This window comes from Globicephala melas, chromosome X, assembly GCF_963455315.2.
Source record: "Globicephala melas chromosome X, mGloMel1.2, whole genome shotgun sequence".
Lineage (NCBI taxonomy): Eukaryota > Metazoa > Chordata > Mammalia > Artiodactyla > Delphinidae > Globicephala > Globicephala melas.
Window position 1 is genome coordinate 95052242 of NC_083335.1, and position 10097 is coordinate 95062338.

At 40.0% G+C, this 10097-nt stretch overlaps 1 pseudogene; it reads left to right on the forward strand.

The window, feature by feature from the left end:
* Positions 1-7509: 7509 nt before the first annotated feature.
* Positions 7510-9123, forward strand: LOC115849329 (T-complex protein 1 subunit zeta pseudogene; annotated as a pseudogene).
* Positions 9124-10097: the final 974 nt, after the last annotated feature.

A 10097-nucleotide genomic window follows, 5' to 3' on the forward strand; every position in this document is an offset into this window, starting at 1 on the left:
CCTCGTTAGGGTGGGAATTCTTGCTCATAAGAAGCAGTTGATGAATAATAAGTCATAAGAACAGCCCTGCAAATACCTACCAATAAGTATGACCAGCAGATAAGGCTTCCTCTTGCTTTTCTTATAAAGAAATGTAATACTCTATTCCTGGGGAATAAAACTGGATCTGGGCCCATCAATTCTGGCAACTTATGCTTTCACTTGTGTCATCAAGCCGTTTTTTTTCTGAAAAGGGTGTAGAAATTTAGTGCACTATCCCAAGCAAATTTATTAATTCTCTGTTGACTTTTTCCTTCTTGTGGACTTTCTGTTCCTTCATTCCAAGAGGACTCTGATGGTTTTCCTAAACCCTCACCCATAGCCTCTCATTCCTGAGCATCACCGGCTCATGCACTCATTTCATACATATTAAAGGCCAGGCACCGAGCAGCCGTGACTTTCGAGATGCTCAGCATAGAGAAGAGGACATGGGGAAGAACATCAGTCATTGCTGTGCTGTATGATGAGATGAAAATGGAGCGTCTCCTGAGTCAGCCTGAGAACTGTGAAGATACTTATGGGGACCCGTTAGCATCAAGTGAGCTGATTCTTGAGGGACAAGCAAGGATTAACCAGAAAAGTTGGCATACAGGCAGAAGAGGAGGAAAAGAAATTCCAGCAGGTAGAACAGCATGACCAAAGACCTGGAGGTTTGAGGGATCTTACGACACTGAAAGAATTGAAGATAGACTAGCAAGTCTGAATCTGGGACCTTATAGGTCACCTGGCTCAGTACAGTGTTCAAATGTTTTCAGGGAGTAGAAGATAATCCCACTGCAAACAAGGCACAGGAAAACATCTATATTCTCCCATGAATGTGGGCATGAAATGGAAAAAAACCTGAACCAAGCATGTGATTGCTTTTAAATAGGCACAAATCCAGAGAGAGATGGAAGAAGTTGAAGACTGAGGTAGAGGGGCAGTTTCTAAGCCCCTCTTGCGCTGAATCTTTTCAAGATAACTTTCTTCTTCCTCTTCCTCTTCTTCCTCCTCCTCCTCCTCTTCTTCTTATCATTATTATTATAATTATTTTTGAATTGCTGCATGTTTATACTGCTCTCAATGTCAACTCCAATATTCAACTAAAAATCCAACTAGAGACTGACTCCAATATGTAAATATATTATGTCCCCAAATCCCATTTCTAAATCAGCTGTTTTACTCACAATGTATTTGCCCATAGAATTAGTGTTTCAAAAGGCAGCTTTTGAAAACAGTGGTAGTTGGTGTATTTCAAGGAATTGGTCCACTTCATCCAAGTTATCAAACTTATGGGCACAGTGTTTTTTGTAGTGGTCTTTTATTATCCTTTTAATACAGGCATACCTCATTTTATTGTGCTTCACTTTACTGCACTTTACAGATATTGCATTTTTTATAAACTGAAGGTTTGTGGCACCCCTGCATTGTTAGATGATGGTTAGCAATTTTCAACAATAAAGTATTTTTACCTTAAGTCATGTACTTTTTTGGGGGGGCTGCATTGGGTCTTTGTTGCTGCGCGTGGGCTTTCTCTAGTTGCGGCGAGCGGGGGCTACTCTTTGTTGCGGTGCGCGGGCTTCTCATTGTGGTGGCTTCTCTTGTTGTGGAGCACGGGCTCTAGACACGCGGGCTCAGTAGTTGTGGCTCGTGGGCTCTAGAGCGCAGGCTCAATTGTTGTGGCACACGGGCTTAGTTGCTCCGTGGCATGTGGGATCTTCCTGGACCAGGACTCAAACCCGTGTCCCCTACATTGGCAGGTGTATTCTTGACCACTGCACGACCAGGGAAGTCCCCAAGTTATATACTTTTTAAAAGACATAATGCTATTGCACATTTAATGGACTACAGTACAGTGTAAACATAACTTTTATATGCAGTAGGAATTTTAGAAAAAAATTTTGTGCAACTCATTTTGTGATATCTGCTTTATTGCAATGGTCTGGAACCAAACCTGCAATATCTCCAAGGTATGCCTGTATTCTTGGATCAGTAGTAATGACCTCTCTTCCTTTTCTTATATTGCTAATTTGTGTCTTCTTTTTTATTAACTTCTTCTCCAGGTAAACAGATCTTGGCTCTCTTTCTCTACATGTGCTTGTCTCTTCAGATTTAGGGGTAGCAAGTTGCCCTGTGACCTTAGTTCTTTGGTGGGTCCAAGAAAAGTCATTAATTTCCAGTCTGTCCAGCTTCTTCTGATTGTAAGGATCGGTATGACGACTTGCTCTTTATGTGTTTGTGCTAAAACTAGAAGTGCAAATGTTTCTATGTATAGATTAGGCTATTTGAATCCACAAAGTCAGATATAAAATGTATAATTTATTCACAAAATTAAAATTCAAAGTTAAAGTATTTTTAGGAAGAACGTTTTATGTCCAAAGAAAACATACATGGCAGAGCTGAGATAAAACTAAGCTTGCACTAAATTTATGCTAGTATAATTGCATCTGTGTGAATTTGGTTCCCAGCAAAACACTTATATACCCCAGACTGTGTATGAAACATGATGCTGGGCTCCACCAATATAGGAAGCACAAGGATAAAACCACCAAACTCAGGGAGCTGACATTCAGTCGGAGATAGACCAGTGAATAAAGAATCTGACATATGTTATAAAAAAAATATGAGCATGGTGTTATGGGAAGAATGAGGTGATCCTCAATATGAAAGTACAATTTCAGAAATAATTTTCCATATATTCATGTAGATTTCTGTCCTCGGCACTCTGAAATGCACTGAGTAATGGGGTTTGTCCCTTGGAGACCATGAGACTTTGGAGGATGCCAGGGACATATGTTAAAAGGAGTTCGCACACAAATTGCATTAGCATCAGTGTTAATCCCCATTTCCCTAATCGGCTTATGGAAAGCCATCTCCAATACTGACATTTCTCTATTTTATCTTCTTTTCTGAAAACCTTATGATCTGGTTTTGACAGGAATAGACATATTTCATTCTCAAGAAAAATATATATGTTTGAGATTTCATAGTATTAAATGGTTTTTAAAAAAGGAGTATTATTGCATTCTTGGAGAACAAAATGCCATACATAGTCTCAGAAAGCAGAGAGAAACTCTACAAAGAATAATAGAATCACCTGACTGGCATCAGGACAGGCATTGCTTAGCAACCGTCTGTGATTTGCATTGATCAAGTCAGCAGGTTCCATGGTCCCAAGGAAGGAGATCTCTACTATTCTTTAAAATATTTATTAATTTGAGGTCCAAAGTTTATACTCAATTATTTCCTTTTGCTTTTATATCATCCTCCAGATCTGGGCATGGAGTGATATGTGAGTCTCCTTTGCATTTTGACAACACATACAGACTACCTGTTTACAAAAAATGGTACAACTCTGAGATATCTCTCAGGCCACTTAATAAAACTGTCATTTTCCCTATGCCTCTATTATTACTTTTAAAATTTTCCTTTTCTCACACCCTCACCTCACAGACAATATGTGCCTCATTTACAAACCACACCAAGGATACTGATTTTTCTTGATAAGTTAACAGTACTGCCTCTTGGTTTTTATACTCTCTACAAGGCTAAGGAAGACTAGAGCTTAAAAGACGATACTGAAGTGCTTCCATAATTTAAACTGGAGTCACAACATCTTAGTTTTCATCTTTTGAGGGCCACCATTTGTTCTCTTTTGCTAGATCAAAGAAATGGAACAGAGATATGAGCCCAAGTGGATGATTTACTAGAGTCCTCTTCAGAGAATAGCCGTGGGCTTTCGGACTCAGCGTTCATGCCAAAGCCTAGTGAGCAGTGTCCCTTTCCTGCCCTCCCTTCTTACGGCCCTCTCATGAAGGCTGTGGAAAATTTGAGAGGACCAAACTTCTTATAATTCTCAGCACATGGTATTCTCCTCCTGTATGTTTACAATCTTAAATGGTCTTTAAAATGTCTCTGTACCTCTGGCTTTCCCCTCTCTAAATACTCCAACATGAAACCTGAATGGCTCCCAAGGGGAGCCCTTGGCTTTGCCTTGCAAGCCCTGGCTGGCCAGCCAGTGTAGTTACAGCAGGGCCTGATGCTGGCCTCTGTGATATGCCATGTTCAAGGCTGTCACCTGTGAGCTCAGTCTCTCCATCCATAAGCACACTGGACACAGTTAAAGATGAGAAAATAAATCTTTACCTGTCAAGTTGCAAAGAGACATATTTCTCTCCTCCATTATTAAAGGGACTTGCTCAGTAATCCTGAAAATAAAACCCTGTAGTTCTAGTGCTTTACGCCTTGTCACATCACCACATATAAAATGAGCTAACCGTATGATCTGTTCTTCCACTGAGAAGAGAGGGCAGTTTCCCAGTCTGAGCAGCAGAAGCCCTTCACTTTCCCTGGTGGAGTTAGGAATGGGCCAAACTCTGCAGTGAGCTCACTCCTGTTCTGTGGAGATCAGAATCGCCAATATCTGCATCTACATAGTCTCCCCTGATCTACCAGGACATACTTGAAGTTGATTTGAAGGATGCTTAGGAACCAACATTAGCTTACAGCCTTAGAATACACTGTCTCTACCTGAGTAATTTTCTTACTAAAAAGTTTTTTGGAAGAGAGAGCACATGAAAAAAGCAGAAGCTCAATCTACCAAATATTCACTGGGTTGTTCTAATATTTTCCTGTGAGAATAAACTAATGAATTCATGGATCACTGATATATGAACTGCTCAAAAATCCCTTTAGTCTTTTGAAGGCCACAAAAATGACAGGAGGACCACAATGATCCACTTATTTCTTTCATTTAGCATTCACTGATCATCTGAAACACGATACCCAATGCCCTAGACATGAGAAATACAAATACTACAATTTCTTCTGTAGTATATGCTTAAGAAATACACAGTCAACCAGAAACTGGCATATATTTCTCAAATCAAGTTGTAGATGTCAGTTTCCTATGCAAATTAATTCCCCGGGATGATTTAATTTCAAGTGCTTTTACTCATAAAATTACATATTTGGCTCTTCCCCACCCCATTCCACATTCTTAAGCTTATGTTATTTAAATCTGAAGAAAAAAATAAAAATAAGTAAAGACACTACTTTCAGTAAGAAACACACACATCAGGGGAACTTGAGGGCTTGATCTGTTCCCACAAGTGAGCTACAAAATGGAGCATTTGAGCTGTTCCACACATATCAAGCTCAAAGACTATTTATCTGAAACATCCAACAAATGGAGGCTATGGTACTTTCTTGGCTTAATTAGTCAAAGGATTTCCTCCACTTTCCATCTTGTTTTGCATCAACAGACCCAACCGAAAATCAGAGAGAAACCTCTTTGTTGCAAAGCATATCCTCCATGGTCACTGCTTCTATTGTGACTGCTGGAACTCATAAGTGCTAGTGAAGAAGGAGATAGATGGGCCCCAGGCTGAGCAGCTGGAATCTGTCCCCTATGGACAGATACTCCAAGATAAAGATAATGGCGGGAGCAAGGAGGGGCTGAGTCCTGCTTGGACAAAAAATAAAGAGACCATGTATTTCTTATTCTTGAGGTCAAGGAGACCTCCCCGACTACACATCCGCAGAAAGGCTCCTCGGGGGTCAAAAAGGGAGGGGGCACCACCCCATAATAGGTGTGTCAACCTCCCCATAGTCCTCTGTGCTGAAATCCCTCTTGACAAAAGGATGTGCACGCATGTCGGGAAGGGATCTAAGACAGGTCAGGTGTGGAAAAAGAAGTGAGATAATTAGCCAAAGGTAAACAAAGACCAGGAAGAACTGCCCTATATGAGTGATTTGAGTCACCTCTCTGGTGCGCTCCTCCTCGTTAGGGAGGACGCCCACACCCTTTCTCTCTGGGTGTGCATCTCTGCCTTGCTTCTGTCTTAACCAAACAAACTGTTTCTCTGTGTGCTCTCCCACTTGTGCAGTGTCTCTAATTATAAACTTTATATGTGTTTTTACAGTTTTTGCCTCCCTGAGAAATTCATTTTCAACAGGGGCAAAGCCAGCAAAAGCCAACTTTGCTTCTAGCCTGTAGCCCCTGGTGGACTGGTGGCTAGGATTCCTGGTTTTCACCCAGGCTACCCAGGTTCATTTCCTAGGCAGGAACTAAGATCTCACTTCAAGCCACCACACACTGCTGTCTCTTCAAGGTCACTAGGATTGTTGATCGGGGCCATATTGTTTAAGGCAGGTTTGCAAAGGGAGATGTAAATGGTGGAAGAGCCATTTTCCTGTAGGTGGTTTGAACTCAGACTTAATTGAGGGCTTCAGAAAGGAGGGATGATTCCCCAGAGAACATTAAAAAGAACTGACCAGCCTGACTTTCAGTGAGATTAGAGGCATAAAAGATCATATTTTAAAAAACGGCACCATACTTATGCCTCCAGTCAAGATATATTAAAGGATTAGATTTACGTTTTCACATAAAACAAACTTAAAAAAAAACTGGCCAAAATATATGAACTAGTTCTCAAGTCACCATGCAAGGAAGGACAGTGATTACTGAGATTTGAAAACAAACTAGTCAACCTATTGATGAGATGTATGAGGTAAATATGATTAAAAAGTGGCAACAGATATCAAATGTTTGGAGATGGGACAGGTCATGAGCCATAAAAGTAAGGACGGACTCACACAAGCCAAGAATGTAAAGAAAGATGAAGGGTGATTCTTTAGTTTGGGTTTTTATTTTATTTTGATTTTTGCTTGTTTTGTTTCTGTTCTCTTCTAGACACATGCTCCAAGTTTAGAGGTGAGATGGAGAGGCCCTAAATACAATGCAATTTGTGGCCAAAGTTCAGTAACTCAGGACCAGGAAAAAATGAATTAAAAAAAATCATATCGACTGGTGGCAGCTGTATTTAAAGGGGATATGAGTTCTGTAAGGGATCTCAAACCAAAAGAATTGAACAATAAGACTGACCTATTTTCCCTACAGAGTTGTTGAGATGTATTTCATTTTATCTTATACTAGATCTTTAAAGCCCAAACTGTAGTGAAGGAGTGGCGACTGTCCACTGAGTTGAGGTAGTAAATGATTCAGCTTGAATCCTCATATGGCTTCAATTTTTACATAATAGAGGTGAAACGAAAATGTCTAAGAAATAGTTCTCAGGGACTTCCCTGGTGGTCCAGTGGGTAAGACTCTGTGCTCCCAGTGCAGGGGGTCCAGGTTCGATCCCTAGTCAGGGAACTAGATCCCACATGCATGCCTCAACTAAAGATCTCGCATGCCGCGACTAAGATCTCACATGCCGCAACTAAGACCTAGTGCAGCCAAAATAAACAAATATATAATAAAAAAAGAAGAAATAGTTCTCATTTGTCTGTATTTGGAAGATTTTCTTATTATTATCAGTGACCTAAGTAAAAAGAAATTTCACAAGCTGTTAACACTATTTAAATATTCAAACAATAAAAAAGAAAACTCCCTCTCCAGAAGACCTGGATAGCGCCTCCCAGCCATGCTGAACTGGCTCTGGGCTTTCCAGACACCGGGTTCCCTCACTTTCTTCTGCTGGGTCAGCTATGGCAGCCAGGAAGACCCTGAACCCCAAGGCTGAGGTGGCCTGAGCCCACACGGCGTTGGCTGTCAACATCAGTGTGGCCTGGGGGATGCAATACGTGCTGAGGACCAACTTGGGGCCTAAGGGCACCATGAAGATGCTTGTTTCTGTTGCTGGAGACATCAAGCTCACTAAAGATGGAAATGTGCTGCTTCATGAAATGCAAATTCAACATGCAACAGCCTCCTTAATAGCCAAAGTAGCAACAGCCCAGGATGACATAACTGGTGATGGTATTACTTCCAATGTCCTAATCATTGGAGAGCTCCTGAAGCAGGGGGATCTCTACATTTCTGAAGGTCTTCAACCCAGAATAATTACAGAAGGATTTGAAGCTGCAGAGGAAAAGGCACTTCAGTTTTTGGAACAAGTCAAACTAAGCAAAGAGATGGACAGGGAAACACTTATAGATGTGGCCAGAACATCTCTACGTACTAAAGTTCATGCTGAACTTGCTGATGTCTTAACAGAGGCTGTAGTGGACTCCATTTTAGCCATTAAGAAACAAGATGAACCTATTGACCTCTTCATGGTTGAGATCATGGAGATAAAACAAATCTGAAACTGATGGAAGCGTAATCAGAGGTCTTATTTTGGACCATGGGGCATGGCATCCTGATATGAAAAAGAGAGTAGAAGATGCGTACATCCTCACATGCAATGTGTCATTAGAATATGGAAAAACAGAAGTGAATTCTGGCTTTTTTTTACAAGAGGGCAGAGGAGAGAGAGAAACTAGTGAAAGCTGAAAGAAAATTCATTGAAGACAGATTTAAAAAATGATAGACATGCAAACGAAAGTCTGTGGTGATTCAGATAAAGGATTTGTTGTTATTAATCAAAAGGGAATTGATCCCTTTTCCTTAGATGCTCTTTCAAAAGAAGGCATAGTAGCTCTGCACAGAGCTAAAATGAGAAATATGGAAAGGCTGACTCTTATTTGTGGTGGAGTAGCCCTAAATTCTCTTGATAACCTAAATCCTCATTGTTTGGGACATGCAGGACTTGTCTATGAATATACATTGGGAGAAGAGAAGTTCACCTTTATTGAGAAATATAACAATCCTCGCTCGGTCACATTATTGATCAAAGGACCAAATAAGCACACACTTACTCAAATCAAAGATGCAATAAGAGATGGTTTGAGAGCTGTTAAAAATGCTATTGATGATGGCTGTGTAGTTCCAGGTGCTGGTGCAGTGGAAGTGGCAATGGCAGAAGCCCTGATTAAATACAAGCCCAGTGTAAAGGGCAGGGCCCAACTTGGAGTTCAAGCATTTGCTGATGCATTGCTCATGATTCCCAAGGTTCTTGCTCAGAACTCTGTTTTTGACCTTCAGGAAACACTAAAGTTCAAGCAGAACATTCAGAATCAGGTCAACTTGTGGGTGTAGACTTGAATACAGGTGAGCCAATGGTAGCAGCAGAAGTAGGCATAAGGGATAACTATTGTATAAAGAAACAGCTTCTTCATTCCTACACTGTGATTGCCACCAACATTCTCCTGGTTGATGAGATCATGAGAGCTTGAATGTCTTCTCTGAAAAGTTGAATTGAAGCTTCCCTTGTATCATCTGAATCACAGACTCTACAGAGCGATCCTAAGAATATAGTTATGGAATTTTTGTCCAAGCTTCAAATGATTTTCAAAGGATTTTTTTTTCCCATATAAAAAAAGGAGAGAACACTGGCACCTATTCAGATTCTGAGGTTCTGAAATTATAATTACAGTATTTTAAAAATTGCACTGTAGTGTACACATACAGGCCATACTTGCCAATAAACAGGATGTTTTGCTTTAGCTTCAGTGATATAAAAATACATGTTAGATAAGCTACCTACCTTGTTATTAAATATTCCTTGAAAAACACCACTACCACCAAAAAAAAAACCTCCTTTAGTTTCAGCATAAACACACAGGCACTCCTTCCCACTAAATGCTCTCTCATCTTTATGACATCCTTTTGCTAATTTATAGCTGGGATTTCTGCCATGCTTCTAGTGAAATAAGACATGTTTATGACTAAGGCTTTCACACTTTCAAAAATTTTTCAACTAGATACTTGAGAAACTTAACATCTTCCTCCTCTAAAGTCAGTATAATTCATAGAGATATCAATATTGAGCAATTTGAATTTCTTGTGGTTGTCAAACTTACAACCATATTTTACAGTGGATTAAGAACACCTTTAGTTCTCTCTTGAGTTTGTCAGAAGAGTAACTTGATTTCTTTGACCTGCTTTCATACTTTTCACCTTATGTTGTTAGACCATGGGATTTTATATCATTTCTCCCAATGGAAAATATAAGACTTCCATAAATGAGGGCTTGACATTTAAAACATTTATTGCTTATTAGGTATATGATTTGCAAATATATTCTGTAGGTTGCTTTTTCATTTTGTTGATTGTTCCTTTTGCTGTGCAGAAGCTTTTGAGTTTAATGTAGTCTCACTTGTTTATTTTTGCTCTTGTTGTCTGTGCTTTTGGTGTCATATCCAAAAATTCATTGCTAAGACCAATGTCAAGGAGCTTTTCCTGTACATTTTCT